Source organism: Oncorhynchus tshawytscha, linkage group LG02 (genome assembly GCF_018296145.1).
Source record: "Oncorhynchus tshawytscha isolate Ot180627B linkage group LG02, Otsh_v2.0, whole genome shotgun sequence".
Taxonomy (NCBI): domain Eukaryota; kingdom Metazoa; phylum Chordata; class Actinopteri; order Salmoniformes; family Salmonidae; genus Oncorhynchus; species Oncorhynchus tshawytscha.
Window position 1 is genome coordinate 5569238 of NC_056430.1, and position 12158 is coordinate 5581395.

Here is a 12158-nt window from a genome sequence, read left to right on the forward strand (position 1 = left end):
ACCACCGGAAACCAGAAAAACCAACAACGGGTCCAGAACCCGTCGCGCACCAGAGAAAACGGGCACATTACAATAAACAATTTTGCACAAAGACATGGTGGGGGGGGACAAAGGGTTAAATACACAACATGTTAATGAGGGAAATTGAGACCAGGTGAGAAGACAAGACAAAACAAATGGAAAATGAAAAGTGGATCGATGATGGCTGGAAGAGCGGCGACGCCGTGCGAACAAGGAGAGGAACCGACTTCGGTAGAAATCGTGACAGTTGTAACATTCCCTGTGCACAAAGACATACGGGGAACAGAGGGTTAAACACATTACAAGGAAGTCGTGACGGTTGTAACTGGGGTTTTATAGTATAATACATGTTGTTACAGAGCAGCTTAAGACAAAACTGTTCTGAGAGTAAAACTACACCACTGTATTTGCTTTTGCAGGGTTGATCATAGTTAGGGTCAGTGACAATGACTGTGTGACGGTCAGGGAGGGTCTGGAACTTTGCCTTTTAATTACACAAGTCAAACCTCCCCACACACACACACACACACATATGCCGACACCTCAACCCCTCTCTCCTCCCCCTCCTCCCTCTCTCTCCTCCCCCCCCTCCTCTCTCTCCCCCCCCTCAATCCAACAAGCCCAGTGAGTTCAAAGACCATCCTTATAGTTACCCAGGCAACGCTTAATACCTTTTTCCTGTCAAAATGACACAGCAATGTTTTTCGTCCCGTCCGTCCGTCCGTCCGTCCATCGTCCGTCCATCCGTCCGTCCATCCATCCATCCGTCCCGTCCGTCCATCCATCCATCCATCCATCCATCCGTCCATCCATCCATCCATCCGTCCATCCATCCATCCATCCATCCATCCGTCCATCCATCCATCCATCCATCCATCCATCCATCCGTCCGTCCCGTCCGTCCATCCGTCCATCATCCCCATCCGTCCATCCATCCATCCCGTCCCGTCCGTCCGTCCATCCGTCCCATCCGTCCGTCCGTCCGTCCGTCCGTCTGTCTGTCTGTCAGTCAATCTTAGCTGTAGTGTGCCAGGATAAAGGTAGCCTTGGCAGTGGGAACTTATTTTCTTATTCTACAGATGTGGGGGATGGATAGATACTACAGATGTGGGGGATGGATAGATACTATAGATGTGGGGGATGGATAGATACTATAGATGTGGGGATGGATAGATACTACAGATGTGGGGGATGGATAGATACTACAGATGTGGGGATGGATAGATACTACAGATGTGGGGGATGGATAGATACTACAGATGTGGGGGATGGATAGATACTACAGATGTGGGGGATGGATAGATACTACAGATGGGGGGATGGATAGATACTACAGATGTGGGGGATGGATAGATACTACAGATGTGGGGGATGGATAGATACTATAGATGTGGGGGATGGATAGATACTACAGATGTGGGTGATGAATACTACAGACGTGGGGGATGGATGGATACTACAGATGTGGGGGATGGATACTACAGATGTGGGGATGGATAGATACTACAGATGTGGGGGATGGATAGATACTACAGATGTGGGGGATGGATAGATACTACAGATGTGGGGATGGATAGATACTACAGATGTGGGGGGGGGATGGATGGATACTACAGATGTGGGGGGATGGATGGATACTACAGATGAATGGGGGTGGATGGATACTACAGATGTGGGGGATGGATAGATACTACAGATGTGGGGGATGGATAGATACTACAGATGTGGGGATAGATACTACAGATGTGGGGATGGATAGATACTACAGATGTGGGGGGATGGATACTACAGATGTGGGGGATGGATACTACAGATGTGGGGGATGGATACTACAGATGTGGGGATGGATACTACAGATGTGGGGATAGATACTACAGATGTGGGGGATGGATGTGGGGATGGATAGATACTACAGATGTGGGGATGGATACTACAGATGTGGGGGATGGATAGATACTACAGATGTGGGGGATGGATGGATACTACAGATGTCGGGGATGGATAGATACTACAGATGTGGGGGATGGATAGATACTACAGATGTGGGGGATGGATGGATACTACAGATGTGGGGGATGGATGGATACTACAGATGTGGGGGATGGATGGATACTACAGATGTGGGGGATGGATGGATACTACAGATGTGGGGGTGGATGGATACTACAGATGTGGGGGATGGATAGATACTACAGATGTGGGGGGATGGATAGATACTACAGATGTGGGGATGGATAGATACTACAGATGTGGGGGATGGATAGATACTACAGATGTGGGGGATAGATACTACAGATGTGGGGGATGGATAGATACTACAGATGTGGGGATGGATACTACAGATGTGGGGGATAGATACTACAGATGTGGGGGATAGATACTACAGATGTGGGGGATGGATGTGGGGATGGATAGATACTACAGATGTGGGGATGGATACTACAGATGTGGGGATGGATAGATACTACAGATGTGGGGGATGGATAGATACTATAGATGTGGGGGATGGATAGATACTACAGATGTGGGGGATGGATAGATACTACAGATGTGGGGATGGATAGATACTACAGATGTGGGGGATGGATAGATACTACAGATGTGGGGGATGGATAGATACTACAGATGTGGGGATGGATAGATACTACAGATGTGGGGATGGATAGATACTACAGATGTGGGGATGGATAGATACTACAGATGTGGGGATGGATAGATACTATAGATGTGGGGGGATGGATAGATACTACAGATGTGGGTGATGAATACTACAGACGTGGGGGATGGATGGATACTACAGATGTGGGGATGGATACTACAGATGTGGGGATGGATAGATACTACAGATGTGGGGGATGGATAGATACTACAGATGTGGGGGGATGGATAGATACTACAGATGTGGGGATGGATAGATACTACAGATGTGGGGGATGGATGGATACTACAGATGTGGGGGGATGGATGGATACTACAGATGTGGGGGTGGATGGATACTACAGATGTGGGGGGATGGATAGATACTACAGATGTGGGGGATGGATAGATACTACAGATGTGGGGGATAGATACTACAGATGTGGGGGATGGATAGATACTACAGATGTGGGGGATGGATACTACAGATGTGGGGGATGGATACTACAGATGTGGGGGATGGATACTACAGATGTAGAGGGGATGGATACTACAGATGTGGGGGATAGATACTACAGATGTGGGGGATGGATGTGGGGATGGATAGATACTACAGATGTGGGGGATGGATACTACAGATGTGGGGGATGGATAGATACTACAGATGTGGGGGATGGATGGATACTACAGATGTCGGGGATGGATAGATACTACAGATGTGGGGGATGGATAGATACTACAGATGTGGGGGATGGATGGATACTACAGATGTGGGGGATGGATGGATACTACAGATGTAGGGGGGATGGATGGATACTACAGATGTGGGGGATGGATGGATACTACAGATGTGGGGGTGGATGGATACTACAGATGTGGGGGATGGATAGATACTACAGATGTGGGGGATGGATAGATACTACAGATGTGGGGGATGGATAGATACTACAGATGTGGGGGATGGATAGATACTACAGATGTGGGGGGATAGATACTACAGATGTGGGGATGGATAGATACTACAGATGTGGGGATGGATACTACAGATGTGGGGGATAGATACTACAGATGTGGGGGATAGATACTACAGATGTAGGGGATGGATGTGGGGATGGATAGATACTACAGATGTGGGGGGGATGGATACTACAGATGTGGGGGATGGATAGATACTACAGATGTGGGGGATGGATAGATACTACAGATGTGGGGGATGGATAGATACTACAGATGTGGGGGATGGATAGATACTACAGATGTGGGGGATAGATAGATACTACAGATGTGGGGGATAGATACTACAGATGTGGGGGATGGATACTACAGATGTGGGGGATGGATAGATACTACAGATGTGGGGGATGGATAGATACTACAGATGTGGGGGATGGATGGATAATTCAGATGTGGGGGATGGATGGATACTACAGATGTGGGGATGGATGTAGGGGATGGATGGATACTACAGATGTGGGGGATGGATGAATGGGGATGGATGTGGGGATAGATACTACAGATGTGGGGGATGGATGGATACTACAGATGTGGGGGATGGGTGGATACTACAGATGTGGGGGATGGGTGGATAGTACAGATGTGGGGGATGGATAGATACTACAGATGTGGGGGATGGATAGATACTACAGATGTGGGGGATGGATAGATACTACAGATGTGGGGGATGGATAGATACTACAGATGTGGGGGGATGGATAGATACTACAGATGTGGGGGGATGAACAGATACTACAGATGTGGGGGATGAACAGATACTACAGATGTGGGGGATGGATAGATACTACAGATGTGGGGGATGGATAGATACTACAGATGTGGGGATGGATAGATACTACAAATGGGGGATAGATAGATACTACAGATGTGGGGATAGATAGATACTACAGGTGTAGGGGATAGATACTACAAATGTGGGGGATGGATACTACAGATGTGGGGATGGATAGATACTACAGATGTGGGGATGGATGGATAATTCAGATGTGGGGATGGATGGATACTACAGATGTGGGGGATGGATGGGGATGGATGGATACTACAGATGTAGGATGATGGATGGGGATAGATGTGGGGATAGATACTACAGATGTGGGGGATGGATGGATACTACAGATGTGGGGGATGGATAGATACTACAGATGTAGGGGGATGGATAGATACTACAGATGTGGGGGATGGATAGATACTACAGATGTGGGGGGATGGATACTACAGATGTGGGGGATGGATACTACAGATGTGGGGGATGGATAGATACTACAGATGTGGGGGATGGATAGATACTACAGATGTGGGGATGGATAGATACTACAGATGTGGGGGATGGATAGATACTACAGATGTGGGGGATGGATACTACAGATGTGGGGGGATGGATACTACAGATGTGGGGGATGGATACTACAGATGTGGGGGATGGATACTACAGATGTGGGGGGGATAGATACTACAGATGTGGGGATGGATGTGGGATGGATAGATACTACAGATGTGGGGGATGGATACTACAGATGGGGGATGGATAGATACTACAGATGTGGGGATGGATGGATACTACAGATGTCGGGGATGGATAGATACTACAGATGTAGAGGGGATGGATAGATACTACAGATGGGGGATGGATGGATACTACAGATGTGGGGGATGGATGGATACTACAGAATGGGGGATGGATGGATACTACAGATGTGGGGGATGGATGGATACTACAGATGTGGGGGTGGATGGATACTACAGATGTAGGGGGATGGATAGATACTACAGATGTGGGGATGATGGATAGATACTACAGATGTGGGGGATAGATACTACAGATGTAGAGGGGATGGATAGATACTACAGATGTAGGGGGATGGATAGATACTACAGATGTAGAGGGGATGGATACTACAGATGTGGGGATGGATAGATACTACAGATGTGGGGGATGGATACTACAGAATGGGGGATAGATACTACAGATGTGGGGATAGATACTACAGATGTGGGGATGGATGTGGGGATGGATAGATACTACAGATGTGGGGATGGATACTACAGATGTGTAGGATGGATAGATACTACAGATGTAGAGGGGATGGATAGATACTACAGATGTGGAGGATGGATAGATACTACAGATGTGGGGATGGATAGATACTACAGATGTGGGGGATAGATAGATACTACAGATGTGGGGGATAGATACTACAGATGTAGAGGGGGATGGATACTACAGATGTAGGGGGATGGATAGATACTACAGATGTGGGGGATGGATAGATACTACAGATGTGGGGGATGGATGGATAATTCAGATGTGGGGGATGGATGGATACTACAGATGTGGGGATGGATGTGGGGGATGGATGGATACTACAGATGTGGGGGATGGATGTGGGGATGGATGTGGGGATAGATACTACAGATGTGGGGGATGGATGGATACTACAGATGTGGGGGATGGTGGATACTACAGATGTGGGGGGATGGGTGGATAGTACAGATGTAGGAGATGGATGGATAGATACTACAGATGTGGGGGATGGATAGATACTACAGATGTGGGGGATGGATAGATACTACAGATGTGGGGATGGATAGATACTACAGATGTGGGGGATGGATAGATACTACAGATGTGGGGGATGAACAGATACTACAGATGTGGGGGATGAACAGATACTACAGATGTAGGGGGATGGATAGATACTACAGATGTGGGGGATGGATAGATACTACAGATGTAGGGGATGGATAGATACTACAAATGTGGGGGATAGATAGATACTACAGATGTGGGGGATAGATAGATACTACAGGTGTAGAGGGGATAGATACTACAAATGTGGGGGATGGATACTACAGATGTGGGGGATGGATAGATACTACAGATGTGGGGGGATGGATGGATAATTCAGATGTGGGGATGGATGGATACTACAGATGTAGGGGGGATGGATGTGGGGGATGGATGGATACTACAGATGTGGGGGATGGATGTGGGGGATGGATGTGGGGGATAGATACTACAGATGTGGGGATGGATGGATACTACAGATGTGGGGGATGGATGGATACTACAGATGTAGAGGGGATGGTGGATACTATAGATGTGGGGATGGATAGATACTACAGATGTGGGAGGATGGATAGATACTACAGATGTGGGGGATGGATAGATACTACAGATGTGGGGGATGGATAGATACTACAGATGTAGGGGATGGATAGATACTACAGATGTGGGGGATGGATAGATACTACAGATGTGGGGGATGGATAGATACTATAGATGTGGGGAGATGGATAGATACTACAGATGTGAGGATGGATAGATACTACAGATGTGGGGGTTGGATGGATACTACAGATGTAGAGGGGATGGATGGGGGATGGATACTACAGATGTGGGGGATGGATGGATACTACAGATGTGGGGGATGGATGGATACTACAGATGTGAGGGGATGGATAGATACTACAGATGTGGGGGATGGATAGATACTACAGATGTAGAGGGGATGGATAGATACTATAGATGTGGGGGATGGAAGATACTACAGATGTGGGGGGATGGATAGATACTACAGATGTAGGGGATGGATACTACAGATGTGGGGGATGGATAGATACTACAGATGTGGGGGGATGGATACTACAGATGTGGGGGATGGATAGATACTACAGATGTGGGGGATGGATGGATACTACAGATGTGGGGGATGGATAGATACTACAGATGTGGGGGATGGATAGATACTACAGATGTGGGGGATGGATAGATACTACAGATGTAGGGGATGGATGGATACTACAGATGTGGGAGATGGATGGATACTTCAGATGTGGGGGATGGATGGATGTAGGGGATAGATACTACAGATGTGGGGGATGGATGGATACTACAGATGTAGGGGATAGATGGATACTATAGATGTAGAGGGGGATGGATAGATACTACAGATGTGGGGATGGATAGATACTACAGATGTGGGGGATGGATAGATACTACAGATGTGGGGGATGGATAGATACTATAGATGTGAGATGGATAGATACTACAGATGTGAGGGATGGATAGATACTACAGATGTAGAGATGGATGGATACTACAGATGTAGAGGGGATGGATGGATACTACAGATGTGGGGGATGGATGTGGGGATGGATACTACAGATGTGGGGATGGATGGATACTACAGATGTGGGGGGATGGATAGATACTACAGATGTAGGGGATGATAGATACTACAGATGTGGGGGATGGATGGAAATACTATAGATGTGGGGATGGATAGATACTACAGATGTAGGGATGGATAGATACTACAGATGTGGGGGGATGGATAGATACTACAGATGTGGGGGGATGGATGGATACTACAGATGTGGGGGATGATAGATACTACAGATGTGGGGGATGGATATATACTACAGATGTAGGGGGATGGATAGATACTACAGATGTGGGGGATGGATAGATACTACAGATGTAGGGGGATAGATACTACAGATGTGGGGGATGGATGGATACTACAGATGTGGGGATGGATAGATACTACAAATGTGGGGGGATGGATACTACGATGTGGGGATGGATAGATACTACAGATGTGGGGATGGATAGATACTACAGATGTGGGGGATGGATAGATACTACAGATGTAGGGGATGGATAGATACTACAGATGTAGAGGGATGGATAGATACTATAGATGTGGGGATGGATGGAAATACTATAGATGTGGGGGATGGATAGATACTACAGATGTGGGGGATAGATACTACAGATGTGGGGATGGATGGATACTACAGATGTGGGGGGATGGATAGATACTACAAATGTGGGGGATGGATACTAACGATGTGGGGATGGATAGATACTACAGATGTGGGGGATGGATAGATACTACAGATGTGGGGGATAGATACTACAGATGTGGGGAGATGGATACTACAGATGTGGGGGATAGATACTACAGATGTGGGGATAGATACTACAGATGTGGGGGATGGATGTGCGGGATGGATACTACAGATGTGGGGATGATAGATACTACAGATGTGGGGATGGATAAATACTACAGATGTGGGGGATGGATGGATACTACAGATGTGGGGATGGATGGATACTACAGATGTAGGGGGATGGATAGATACTACAGATGTGGGGGATGGATGGATACTACAGATGTGGGGGATGGATGGATACTACAGATGTGGGGAGGGATAATACTATAGATGTGGGGATAGATACTACAGATGTGGGGGATGGATACTACAGATGTGGGGGGATGGATAGATACTACGAGATGTGGGGGATGGATACTACAGATGTAGAGATGGATAGATACTACAGATGTGGGGTGGATGGATACTACAGATACTACATATGTAGGGGGTAGATGGATACTACAGCTGTGGGAGATGGATGGATACTACAGCTGTGGGGGATGGATACTACAGATGTGGGGGGATGGATGGATACTACAGATGTGAGGGGATGGATACTACAGATGTAGAGGATAGATACTACAGATGTGGGGGATGGATATGGGGGATGGATAGATACTACAGATGTGGGGGATGGATAGATACTACAGATGTGGGGATAGATACTACAGATGTGGGGAGATGGATGGATACTACAGATGTGGGGATGGATAGATACTACAGATGTGGGGATAGAATACTACAGATGTGGGGATAGATACTACAGATGTAGATGGATGGGGATGGATAATACTACAGATGTGGGGATGGATAGATACTACAGATGTAGAGGGGGATGGATACTACAGATGTGGAGGATGGATGTGGGGATGGATAGATATACAGATGTGGGGGATGGATAGATACTACAGATGTGGGGGATGGATAGATACTACAGATGTGGGGGATGGATAGATACTACAGATGTGGGGGATGGATACTACAGATGTGGGGATAGATACTACAGATGTAGAGGGTATGGATACTACAGATGTGGGGGATGGATACTACAGATGTGGGGGATGAATAGATACTACAGATGTGGGGGATGGATAGATACTACAGATGTGGGGGATGGATAGATAATACAGATGTGGGGGATGGATAGATACTACAGATGTGGGGATGGATAGATACTACAGATGTGGGGAGATGGATAGATACTACAGATGTGGAGATGGATAGATACTACAGATGTGGGGAGATGGATAGATACTACAGATGTGGGGGATGAATGGATACTACAGATGTGGGGGATGGATGGATACTACAGATGTGGGGGATGGATGGATACTACAGATGTGGGGAGATGATAGATACTACAGATGTGGGGGATGGATGGATACTACAGATGTGGGAGATGGATGGATACTACAGATGTAGGGATGGATGGATACTACAGATGTAGGATGGATGTGGGGATGGATGGATACTACAGATGTAGAGGGGATGGATGTAGGGGATGGATACTACAGATGTGGGGGATGGATGGATACTACAGATGTGGGGATGGATGGATACTACAGATGTGGGGGATGGGATGGATACTACAGATGTAGAGGGGATGGATAGATACTACAGATGTGGGGAGATGGATAGATACTACAGATGTGGGGATGGATAGATACTACAGATGTGGGGGATGGATAGATACTACAGATGTGGGAGATGGATAGATACTACAGATGTAGAGATGAATAGATACTACAGATGTGGGGGATGAATAGATACTACAGATGTGGGGGATGGATAGATACTACAGATGTAGGATGGATAGATACTACAGATGTAGGGGGATGGATAGATACTACAGATGTGGGGATGGATAGATACTACAGATGTGGGGATGGATAGATACTACAGATGTAGGATGAATGGATAATACTACAGATGTGGGGATGATAAATACTACAGATGTGGGGGATGGATAGATACTACAGATGTGGGGGGATGGATAGATACTACAGATGTGGGGGATGGATGGATACTACAGATGTGGGGGGATGGATGGATAGTACAGATGTGGGGGATGGATAGATACAGATGTGGGGGATGGATAGATACTACAGATGTAGAGATGGATAGATACTACAGATGTGGGAGATGGATGGATACTACAGATGTGTAGAGATGGATAGATACTACAGATGTGGGGGGATGGATAGATACTACAGATGTGGGGGATGGATGGATACTACAGATGTGGGGATGGATGGATACTACAGATGTGGGGGATGGATGTGGGGGATGGATGGATACTACAGATGTAGGGGGATGGATGTGGGGGATGGAGATGGAGGATGGATACTACAGATGTGGGGGATGGATGGATACTACAGATGTAGAGATGGATGTAGAGGGATGGATGTAGAGGGGATGGATACTACAGATGTGGGGGATGGATGGATACTATAGATGTGGGGATGGATAGATACTACAGATGTGGGGGATGGATAGATACTACAGATGTGGGGATGGATGGATACTACAGATGTGGGGGGATGGATGGATACTACAGATGTGGGGGATGGATGGATACTACAGATGTGGGGGATGGATGGATACTACGATGTGGGGGATGGATGGATACTACAGATGGGGGGGATGGATGTGGGGGATGGATACTACAGATGTGGGGGGATGGATGTGGGGGATGGATCCTACAGATGTGGGGGATGGATGGATACTACAGATGTAGGGGGATGGATAGATACTACAGATGTGGGGGATGGATAGATACTACAGATGTGGGGATGGATGGATACTACAGATGTAGGGGGATGGATAGATACTACAGATGTGGGGGGATGGATGGATACTACAGATGTGGGGGTGGATGGATAATTCAGATGTGGGGGATGGATGGATACTACAGATGTGGGGGATGATAGATACTACAGATGTGGGGGATGGATAGATACTACAGATGTGGGGGATGGATGGATACTACAGATGTGGGGGATGGATGGATACTACAGATGTGGGGATGGATGTAGGGGATGGATGTAGGGGGATGGATACTACAGATGTGGGGAGATGGATGGATACTACAGATGTGGGGGATGGATGTAGAGATGGATGTGGGGATGGATACTACAGATGTGGGGGATGGATGGATACTACAGATGTGGGGGATGGATAGATACTACAGATGTGGGGGATGGATAGATACTATAGATGTGGGGGATGGATAAATACTACAGATGTGGGGGATGGATGGATACTACAGATGTGGGGGATGGATGGATACTACAGATGTGGGGGGTGGATGGATAATTCAGATGTGGGGATGGATGGATACTACAGATGTGGGGGATGATAGATACTACAGATGTGGGGGATGGATAGATACTACAGATGTGGGGGATGGATGGATACTACAGATGTGGGGGGATGGATGGATACTACAGATGTGGGGGGATGGATGTGGGGATGGATGTGGGGGATGGATACTACAGATGTGGGGGGATGGATGGATACTACAGATGTGGGGGATGGATGTGGGG